The sequence below is a fragment of the Solanum verrucosum genome, unplaced genomic scaffold (genome assembly GCF_900185275.1).
Source record: "Solanum verrucosum unplaced genomic scaffold, falcon-dt-bn FXZP01000434.1, whole genome shotgun sequence".
NCBI lineage: Eukaryota > Viridiplantae > Streptophyta > Magnoliopsida > Solanales > Solanaceae > Solanum > Solanum verrucosum.
This window is the reverse complement of record NW_026019848.1, coordinates 392,241-404,796: the sequence shown is the minus strand read 5'-3', so window position 1 is coordinate 404,796 and position 12,556 is coordinate 392,241. Positions and strand designations below refer to the sequence as shown.

Sequence of the window (12,556 nt, the reverse complement as noted above, 5' to 3'; positions counted from 1 at the left end):
TCGAAGGTAGTAAAAATTAGCAGATATTTCATTAATATAACTTTATATTAAGATATTAATATATCCTACTTTATAAGCACAATATGAAGCATTGTAGTATGACCAATTTAAGTATGTAATCTCCAAGTTAAGACAAATAATAACTTAATTTAAATTCAAACAGTGGACTGCCTATATAAATATATGACAAAAGTTTATTTTTTTGTCACACAAATCTAACAAATTATTAGTGAACATGGCAGGTGATAATGAAAAAAATCTCTCAACAAAAGTTTTGCCATGAAGAAGAAAGCAAAAGAAATAGAAGTATTAGGTGAAGAAGAAGAAGAAAAATAAAGATTTGAGATTGTGGTGGCCCTTTGTATGACTCTCACGAATTGGTAAGGTGTAAGGCTCAACTCCCATGCGCCTTACAAGGCGCAAGCCGACCTGCAACTTATAAGTATCATGTCACCTTGCTCCTTGTAAGGCGCATGTCAAGTTGTACCTTACTCCATAACATTTCACAGAGTCACCCTTCCATCTAAATGTTTCCCTTTTGGTTTCAACCTTTTTTTGTTGCCCTTTTGGCTCTGGACTCCAATTTTGTTTGTGTCTGGAGATAAATATTCAGTTATAAAAATGATGTGGGTACTTAGGAGGTATGAAGAGGTGTCTGGCCAAATTATAAATAGGGAAAAAAATTTCTTTTATCTGAAGAAACACCTCTAGCAGTGAGAATCAGATTGAGAAAACTCAAAGGTATAAAAATGGGAACTTCCCTTTTACATACCTATGATGTTCTGTTTATCATGGAAAGAAGAACAAGGTACACTATAAAGATATACTGAGGAAGATGGCAAAAAGGATTATGGGCTGGCAGAATAAGTTCTTATCCTATGGAAGACGATATGTGGTGATCGCACACGTTCTACAATATATGTCAGTGTATCTCCTATCAGCCATGAACCCTACTAGAGGAATCATAAAACAATTGCACCAAGTTTTTGCTAAGTTTTTTTTGGTGCAGAACAAGGAGAGAAAGAGGAAAACATTGGGTTGCGTGGGAGGATATGTGTCTTTCTAAGATAGAAGGGGGAGTGGGCTTCAGATCACTCCATGAAGTAACTAAAGCCCTATTTAGCAGGCTATGGTGGAGATTTAGGGTCTCAATAATACCGTTATGGAGTACATTTATGTGGAACAAATACTATAAAAAGCAACACCCAGTTATTGCGAGAGCTTTAGGGGATTCACGTGCATGGAAAAAAATAATGAAGATAAGGGATGAGACGAAATACGAAATAAGATGGAAAATCAAATCAGAAAACTCCAAGTTTTGATTTGATAACTGGACCAAGTTAGGAGTATTATATTTCATTGAGAATGTCAGGGGATGAAAGATATTGAAGTGAAAAGCTACATTAGAAATGGAGAATGGAATAAAGAAAAACGGTTGGGCATGATATCAGAAAAAATGACAGATTTCATAGTACATAAGATCAAGATTAACATTAGCGTGGAACCTGGAGAAAGTGATACACCATGTTGGATGCCTAATACCAGTGATAATTTCTCAGTAAAATCTACATATGAACTAGTGAAAAAAAAGAAGACTACAACAGAAATGATTGGATAACATTTGGTTGAAAGACATACATTTTAAAATAAGTTGTTTTCAATGGAGGGTATGGCAAGGGAGGATTGCCACTGAAGACAACCTTAGGAAGATGAGGATTTCATTGGCCTCAAGATGCTACTGTTGTGAAAGCTATGTACAAGAGACTATGTTCTACCTATTTTTAACAACTCTATTAGCTCAAAAGCTATGGAGATTTTTTTCTTCTTGCGTAGGAATCAACATGGAAGGAGATCAAATTTGCCTAAGTTTATAAAGAGGTGGTGGAATGAACCATCCCCAACAAAATTAAGGTACATATATTAAGCCATCCTTTTTCTATTAATGTGGGAGTTGTGAAAAAAAAAATAGAAGATATGACAAAGAAGTGGGATACAAATATCTACTCCAGCAAACCATGATATACATACATTGCTTGGTCAAATAAAAATATCCATGGATTGCAGTACCAAAAGAGTGGGAGGGAATAATAGTCAAGCTAAAGAAATACAAACCAGAGATCCTTTGGTTGACAGTAAGAGGGGAATTACCAGAGCAATGATGGATGAAGTGCAATACTGATGAAGCTGGTAGAGGGAATTCGAGGGAGAGTTCATATGCCTTCTGCATCAGAAATAAATATGGAGATCTTATTAGTGTAGAGGCTCGATGCATTGGGATTACTACAAACATGGAGACAAAGGCTACTACAATCCTAATGGCATTAAAGAGATGCCAAGATCTTAATTTACATGATATAATTCCTAAAATTGACTCACTCAATTTAAGGAAGATTAGTATGGATGAATGAAAGATACCATGACAATTAGCAATTCAGATTGAAGAAATAAGGCAACTCATAAGACAATCACAAGTTACAATTAAGCATGCATTTAGAGAAGCAAATCAACTTGCAGACAAGTTAGCAAATGTGATGTTGGTTCAACAGATTACCCTAGATGCTAACAATTTTTTCTACAACTTCCAATAGAATGTAGAAAGTTACTAATTATTGACACTGCACAAATCTCCAATCTAAGAATTAGAGCCAGTAGAATAAACAACAACATGCAATGATGTAGAGAGATTACTATAGCCAGTTCATGCCTCACATTTATGATATTTACATCAACAATTTTATCCATCTACAAGGCTTCATAAATCTGAGAAATTTAAGCTACCTACCATATGTTATGCCAACTTACAAAAAGGAGTCACGAGCAAAAGTCGAGAGCCAGAGGGACGGATATGGACTGGGAGAACTGATCTTAAGGAGGTATTGTAAATGAGGAAGTGTCTGAGCATAGCGAATATCTCCATCACTACTAAAGCAGCAAAAGAACGATTTGGTGGATGAAGGACTAAGAGGAGCAACACAATAGAAAGAAAAGGCGAAGATGAAGGCTTACAAAGAGCTCACTCAACTAAGAGTCATGACTAGACACCTCTGTCGAACCCAAAAAAATCCCACGATATCCACCAGACAACAACACCACTATTGAAGAGAGAAAGAACTAAAAATAAGGGAGGAGGGGAAAGGCACATACGTTTGTGATATGATTCCCCGCTCATTAATTGAACCATTGCCCAAAGGGGAATTGATGATCCACAAAAGAAGAAGACGGACGACTGAGTTGACAAACTCTCTTAGAGGAGACATGGAGGCGGAAAATGAGGGGAGTGTCCAATTAGGAAACCCTACCTGAAGGGTCTTTTAATAGAGGTTTCTAGAATCGGGCTGGGCTGATTTTTACTTTTACGTGGATTTTTGTTGGGTCACTTGAGTTCATTTTTGTAGAGATTTATTCATGAATAAAATGTCCATGGCCGAAAATTGACCCAAAAAAAAAGGAGCAATAGGAATTTGAGGTCGAACTTAAATGGGAATTAAACATATCTATAATGAATTTTTAAAACACAATTAAAATAGAAATAAATAGATACAATAATACATTCAATATATGTATTACTCGAAACATGTTATCCATCATAAGATTATGAGTTACATATTCAATATATGTATTATTCAAAACATGTTCTCTACTATAAGTTGAATAAGTTACATATCTATGATAAACAACTTAAAAATTATTTTAGATAGAGATAAGTAGATACAAATGATACATCTCATATATGTACTGTTCGAAACATATTTTTTTTACCAGACTACATGAGATAATAATATTTACTACTTTAAATACGATAAAATAAATACGTCATGTAATACATAGTTATATAAAAACAATCGATTAAATATGATGCCTATGAAGTGCTCATAAACATGTATTCCAATAAAACGTGCAATTCACGTGTTTCAAGAGCATAATTTTTAATGAAAAATACTTTTTCATAAAAAAATATTATTTAATTGAAATTAATATAATAAGCAGTGTATTAGTAAAAAGGGGAAGAAAAAAATAAAATAGTGTTATATATAAATAGATGGAATGATGGATACAAATTTATGTGTGATATATCATGTATAACGTGTAAAATACGTGCTTCAAATATATTAATTTAAGTGAAAGACAAGCTTTTATTAAAGATTTTTATAAAAGACAATTTAGAATATAATTTTAAAACTCAATAAAAGAACTTTTATACTCATTGACACACACAACATGCATACTCATAACTAGTGAGTTTGGGTAAAATAACTATTGCATAGAAACTTCCATGAAGAATGACTATTATTCATAAATCATGAGGGAGTTTGATTTTTAAAGCAAAGTTGAGAGCTGTAAATGATTTTCACCCTTTTATATTTTAAAGCCAAGAATGCTATGATAAATCAGAATAATAAGTTTGCAATCTTGAAGCTTCCAATGAAGTTTTAAATTTCATCTTTTCGCTTGATGCTAGTTTTCTGATCTATTTTTTTTGTTTCTCGTATTTTAAATTCTAATTTCAAAAGTAGACCCTTACAAATTGTCGTTTGATATTGTGTGATTTTCACTTTATGAGTTAGGTTTTTAAGGTTGAATAACTTTATCAAATGTTCATTTTCTTCACACAATATAGACCTTACGTGGATAAATCTTTTAATTAGTTCTATCACTATCTTAATTTTTCATTTCCCTAGAAATATAAATGTAAACGAATCTATTTTAGAATTGGAGATTCTTTATAGCAACTGAATCATACTTTTCACTAAAGAAATTTAATAAATAAAAAAGATAAAATATAAAAAAAAGTCAAAAGGTAGACATATATACATAATGTAATTTTTTTAATAAAGGTGATTCATATGAACTCCTTTACGATATCCTAAATCCGTCTCTACTTTATAATGATCAATATTTGCCTAAACCTCAATCCCTTTACGATACCCTAGCTCCGCCTCGGCTTTATAATGATCAATATTTGCCTAATCCTCTATATAAACGACATGTTCTATCATATGAGACACCTTGATAAGGTCTTATGATGTGAGGAAACGTGGTGGTCCTAATTTATATTTCAAACTATTGAGATCTTTTGAAAAACCACATGCATTTATAACTAATCACAAGTATACCACGTGACAATCATTAATTTTAATTAGATTAATCAATTAGCTTCATTCTTGTTTCTTCTTCCCATTTTTTTTTATCAAGAATATGTACCTCAACTTAACTAAGCTTGTTACTTAATTTATTTCATCTTGATTGAAGTATAAGTAAATATATATAAATAGAGGGAAAAAAAATTGACGCGGAGTGAAATTAAAAACAAAGTATTATTCAAACAATCTCAAATTAGATAGAGCGATATTAATAAAATTTGTGATTGTCTCAAAATAGAAATAGGCACAAACTTAACACTTATCAAATTAGACTTGAGTCTAGACCTCTTCAATTGAGTTGAGTGTCGGGACCTTAGATCGATGCATTGGAAATTGACATATTGAATTTTTTTTTTTGAATTTTCAACCTTGATTTCACTTAGTAACAAATCCGAAATAATAATGAAGAAATGAAATTAGCTTAGTTTAATTCAATCATGTTTCTTCTTACAAGTTATTTATCAAGAATTTGCAATTGAAGTTAATTTATCTTTTTTCTTAAGTTATTTCATCTTAATTGAAGCATAAGCAATTATTTTTATTTTATATATAGAAAGAGAAAAAAAAAATGCTTATGCATGTTAATGTTGGTCCACTAAACTAATGGCACAATTATTGCTCTGATCATCCAAACAAAATTATTTAATTCTAGTCCCCACATGAGTTAGATCTTTAGCAAGCTGGATAGGAACAAACCAAACATATAAATTAAATGAAGCTATGATAGTGATATTAACTTTATGTGTTTTAATTTATTTTGTAAAAAGATTTTGATTAGATATGTAATTGAAAAGGAAATCGAGCCAAATTTTCTAGTGGAAATGTTACAATTTATTAGTACATTCATATATTTTTCTTAATTACTAGTTCTATATATTTATTTGCAGGTTCATTTTCTTGAATTGATATTTTGGATGGTCACTCAGTTGCTATGATATGTTGTTAAAGCATAATAGAGTAATTCAATTTTTGGGAATATTTTATCAAGTCTTTTTTTTTTTAATAATAAAATATCTCAATTATTGTCTTTTTGACACAGAAAATATAAGGCGCATCTTTAATATATCATATTCTATTTTAAATTTTTATTTTTAATAAACTTATTCAACTTATGATAATTATATTTTACTACCTCGTAAGACGCATGAACCTTGAAATCTTTTTTGTAGCATTCATTTACTCTTGATTGTAAAATGGTTTGAGTTTAATAGCATGCAATTTAATTTTAAAATAGGGATTGGATCATAGTTACAATTGTTTTCCATAAATAACCATTGTTGCTCATAATTGTGAATAATAACTATAATTTGTTTAATTATAAATCATAGCTATAGTTTTAGAGAGAAGAAATACGAGAATGTTATATCTCATAGCTCAATTAAAATTGAGATGCATATATCAGAAATACACATATACATAGTCCTCTCTCTCTTCCACACACACATTAACTTTGAAACTAAAACATATATACACATAGTATCACCCATATTATAAATACATAGATAGATTCAGTCTGTGTCAAATTTTTGTGATACACAGTTGAAAAAAATATTGATAAAATATTTGAATATTTTATCAAATACGCAGGTGTAATATTTTCTGATAATAGTTGTATCATTTTTTCCTTATACACAAATACACTCTGATACAGTGGCGAATCTAGAGCCAAAAAAAAGGGCATCCGCACCCGTGGTCTTTTCGTAAAACTAGATATTTTATATGTATATTTTTTAAGATTTTGTATAATATTATATTCTTGCACCCGTACTACAAGAAGTCTAAATGGTCCATATGGTTAAATGTTGAGCTTTTGACCTTGAGGATGAAGGATCAATTGTCACTTCAATACATTCTACTTGGTGCACCCATGTTCGAAAAATCCTAGATTCGCCTCTGCTCTGATAATAGATATATCAATTTTTCTAATACGTAACTACAACTACTAATTGTATCAATCTAAGAAAATTAGAAAATTCAAATATTAAACAATAGATCAAGAATTCATAATCAAAATTTTTGTATACGACATTACTCCAATATAAATTGAATCAACAATCAGCAAGCACCCAAAAAATATAAGAGGCCGAAATTCAAATATGTAGATTCAAACAAGGGAAAATTAGCAATTAAGTCATAATACCTAATATAATTAGTCAAAATAACAACATTTTAAAATATTTATTTAAAATGGCAGAATGACAATATTTTTATAAAATAATATGTATTCAGATTTTAATATTTAAAATTGATTTTATTTATGGCAAGAGTCCTATATTAGACCAAATTATATATCAATAACCGTTTAAAGAAAAAAAAATTAAACCAATACACATTAACCTTTTTTCAACTCCATTCACGTTTCTTCCCCACTTTTCACATTTCTTCCTAACCTTTCACGCAAATTTATCTTTCTTCAAGGTGCTAAATTGTTGTTCATCAAGAAATCTTCTTTATTGTTAAATGAAATATATTTATTAATTCAAGCAGATTTCTCGATTGGTAAGATAATTTCCATTATCCATTTTGATTTATTTCGATTTGATGTTTAAATCACTGATTCTATACATTACGAATTTTCAGTCGAATTTTTCAATTTTTATGTGATTTTGTTTAGTTATTCATCAAATAGTTATGATTTTCAATTTTTTTTGTGATTTTCTTTTAATTTTTCAGATTTTGGAGAATCTAGAAATTCATATGTATGTTTATTTTGTTTGATATATAATACATTCTAATTTTTGATAATTTCGAAATTCAAATTATCAAAAATTTTGTTTTCATATTTGAGATTTAGTAGATTGTAGTAACTACATTAGCACACATACATCATATATTGTTTGATTTTTTTATACATTCATATTTAATAATTTCAAATTTTGCTTATAGGGTTACTACTGCACAAGTGAATACGGATTCAGATTCGATTTTGATGAAAAAAAATCGGAAAAAAGAACATAGTAGATGAAGAAGAAGAAGAAGAAAGACAGTCAAATAAGAAGGTTACAAAATTGTATTCATACCACAATTGTATTCATATTAATTTTTGTTTGTCAATTGTTTTTCTTTTACTCATCATTTGTATTTTTATTTTAAAATATTTTATTTCTTTTTTAGTTTGTAGTGATTTAAATAGGTATATAATGTATTCGTCACAATTCTATAAATTATGATTCAATCATAATTTATAGAATTGTGACGAATACATTATAAGAAGGGAAATGGAAACTTATTGGTATTCATTTTTTCGTTTGAAATGCAAAATCATACTGAAATACAACATGATATTTGAAATACAAACTTATTAAGACATATTTTGTATTTTATTTGGCTAAAGCAATATAATTTTATGAATACATAATATATAAAATTGTGCGACGAATACATCACAAGAAGGGGAATACAAAATTATTGGTATTCATTCTGTGGTTGATATACAAAATGATATTGAAATACAACCTAATATTTGAAATAAAAACTAAGCTAGAAAATACTTTCTGCAAATTTAAAGTGAAATAATAATATAACAAAATTGGATATTGAAATCTAAATACAATTTATTTTGAATAAACTTATTCTATGTATTATATATGTATTCATCGCAACTGTATTTTTCAATATCATTTCGATCTACAACTAATTTGTATTTATATTTTGGTATATACTACACAACTGTCTTTATTTTTGTACTTGAACTAGAATGCCAAAGAGTTGTATTCATCATAAATCAATTCCAACATTTTTTGTATTTTAAATTAGTTATACATATCATTAGGTATTCGAATACATTTCGAATGGACACATAATCAAATAAGTTCAAACATTTAAATATCCAAAACAGAGGACATTAGAAATTTTCCAACACTTCCACTCATATAAGATATAAAAAACAAACTACTGTTTTCAAAAAAAAAAATTGAAATTCTTAAGAACAAAGAAAAAACGCTAGAAAGAAAAATGGCAACATATGTTTTTTCAAAAACGTGACTGATGTTAAATTTTTTTAAAAAAATTACCTTTTTTGAAATTTTTTGTTCCATGATTTTCTCTATTCAATTATTAATTATTTGTATTCTTTCAAACTAATCAAAATAAATAAATACATAACTCAATCCTTAACAAATTAAAATATTGACATTATAAATAAATAGTGAAACTATTGCTAAGGAATCTCATTAAAAGCTAAAATATTGTTGTTTTGGAAATTTTCCCTTACTTAAAACAATTCAAGTAAATATGAGAAATTGAAGCCCACTACCCTTGAGCTATCTGATTTATATAAAATTTAGCCCAACTCTTTTATCATTACTTGAACTAGCCCAAGTTATATATAAAAGAAAAAATTCTTTAGGGCAAATTATAAGAAATGACCATTCGGTTATTTTAATTACCAAAATTTTAGCCAAGTCTTTAAAATTACTAAAATTAGCCAAATTTTCTTCTTCTTCCTTCCCATTTCGCCATTAATAGCTTCTCCTCCTCCTTCTTCGTTATTTTTTCTTTTACTTTAAAATTTGTGTACTGCAAACGTGAATCATTTTGAGCGAATTATATATCAAAAGACTTGAAGTAGCCCAAGTTATATATAAAAGAAAAAAAAAATTCTTTAGGGCAAATTATAAGAAATGACCATTCAGTTATTTTAATTACCAATTTTTTTTGCCAAGTCTTTAAAATTACTAAAATTAGCCAAATTTTCTTCTTCTTCCTTCCCACTTCGCCATTAATAGCTTCTCCTCCTCTTCGTTATTTTTTCTTCTTCTTTAAAATTTGTGTACCACAAACGTGAATTGTTTTGAGCGAATTATATATCAAAAGATTTGAAACATTGAGAGGATTTTATATCTGAAATTTGGGACTATTTAGAGGTGATTTCGACTGATCGAGATTGAATAGTCAATGTATAATCATGTATAGTCAATATATACTTCATGTATAGTTAAATAATATTTAGTTTTTTGAGTGTATCATAAGGTATAATCAATGTATAGCTCATATATATGTACACTGTATTGTATAGTGAATGTATACTTTTGATAACTTTTGACGAGCCATAGTGTATTGCCAGTATATACTTCCAATGTCACTCCCATTTAGCTTATATTTATTTATTTTTTAAATATTTAATTGGTATTTAGTACACTAGATAACTTTAGATGAAAGAATATTTTCTTTTCTTATTTAAGATTACAACATATTTTCTATCCATTGATTCCCAAATTTCAATTTGTTTTGTTTCGCTTTACATGAAATAATAAGTTAATTATTGGTTATCAATACAGATTGTGGTGCAGTGGTGAGACTGCTCTATCCTTCATTAGATGTTTCGGATTTGAGCCCAGCAATGGAGAAAAAATTGTTGAGCCCATTCCCGAATGATTCTTTGCAGTGTGCGATTTTAATTTAATCGGGACTTTAATATGGAACTTGGACACCGAATTGAAAATAAAATAAAATAGTTACAAAATATGTTTATAAGATTTATTATTATTTTAAAAAATTGATGATTGAGATTTATTTAGCCGCCAAGGTCACAACTCACAACTTCATACATTTTTATCTGAAATTGGCATTAGCAACTCCTCCATAATTAAAAGAGAGGCACAACTTATACAAGTGAGGCAGAAATATATAAATATACATATATAAAAGCTTGTCTTGTTGTATTTAAATAACCAAACGCAAAATAGGAACATGTGCTGGAATAGCTCAGTTGGTTAGAGCGTGTGGCTGTTAACCACAAGGTCGGAGGTTCAAGCCCTCCTTCTAGCGTTAGTTTTTTATTTTTTATTTTTAAAAAAATATTTAGTCATCGAGTATCTATCGAGAACAACCCCTTCATGGAACGGGATCACATTAGGCAAGTTGTTGTTAGTTTTCTTATCGAGTGACTATCGAAAATAATCTGGATATGTTGTTACCTTGTTGGTTAGTATTTATAGTCAATCAGTCATAATGGATGAGATACCAAGTATTGTCATTCTTAAGGTTGTTGCATGTGTATAGTCCATTAAAACCAAACTCAGTGAGCTGATGAAAATCTAAAAACAGTATATCATAATTTTTTTTCCCTCTACCTTCACGAGGTAAAGGGTAAGATCTGCTTACACACAATCTTGATTTTATTTATGAAAATACATTGAGTATATTATTATATCGTAGAATAATATTATTTTACGAGAACCAAGTGATTAACTCATTAAAATTTTGGATCTTATATGCTTCAAAACTTTACCAATTAAATAGACAAACTGTACACACACCTCATGGAAGTTCTTCCACCTCCATCTGCAAGATCAAAGCGTCCCATGCATTAAAACATTAAGGTTTTTCATTTCTAGCATATAAGATAGATTCCTTAAAAAAAAAAAATTATCGACTTCACTTGCAATACATAATAAGGTGTATATTCGGTATGAAAAAAATATATTTTTTTAAAAATAAGTGATTTTTTACTTTTTTTTTTTTTTTTTTTGGTGTTCAGTAGGTAAGTAAAAGATATTATTCTAAGAATATTTGTATATAATTTAGACAAATACTATAGAAAGCGGAGATGCGAGGTAGGGGTGTTAATCAATGAAGCATAGATGTTATAATACTGTCTTATTTTGATGATTTGACAAACTTGTTAAGAGACCGGACATGCTACATAAAGAACTTGATTCATTTCTCAGAGTCAGTATGATAATCTGGTTCTCAAGAGGAACTTGTTTTATGTGTTTGTCATCATAAAAAAAGGGAAAATTGATGTTGCATAGTTATCTCAGAGTTTTGCCTATAATAGAGTTTTGGAGAATAGAAAAACATAGTTGAAGTATAGAGTTCCCAAATTCCTTTCCTTTCATTTTATCGTTGTAATTTTATGCTTTTAACTACACCTACAATATCCCGTCCCACCATGGTTATCTCAGACTCAACTCTTATTTATAAGTTTATGGATAGTAAATGAGCGTTGATCATTGAATCTATTTATTTTATATTGTATTGTTATTTACTTTACATCATATCTAATTATTTATCGTGTAATTAATCGTAAAAAAATTATTTACACATATATAACTGAGGTTCACTATAAATATTGTAGATTGAGTATAGATACAAGTTAATTGAGTTCTTAACTCAATCAAGAGAGGGGTATTATTTAATTAAGGGAAAAAAGACAAATATACTCTATAACTATCGTAAATGGTATGCAGATACCATTCGTCATATTTTTGGGATATTGGTGTCCCTATCGTTCAAAAACTAAAATATATGTACCCTTAATACTAACAGGCATACACAAGTCATAATCTTATCAACCGACACAACATTTATTAAATATTTGATCAACGATTAAGATTGCACCACGTGTTCCTATTTAATCTTCTATTAGAGGGAAAAACATATATGCTCTAGTTTTTGGATGGAAGGGGTAC

At 29.1% G+C, this 12,556-nt stretch overlaps 1 protein-coding gene and 1 non-coding gene across 2 annotated transcripts in view; one reads left to right on the top strand and one right to left on the bottom strand.

Moving 5' to 3' along the window:
• Positions 1 to 12,556, bottom strand: part of LOC125817435 (serine/threonine-protein kinase Nek5-like) — a 200,868-nt gene that overhangs the window by 41,197 nt on the left and 147,115 nt on the right. The window lies entirely within an intron of this gene.
• On the top strand, positions 10,837 to 10,910 carry TRNAN-GUU (transfer RNA asparagine (anticodon GUU)). The gene has a single exon. It is a non-coding gene; the product is annotated as a tRNA-Asn (tRNA).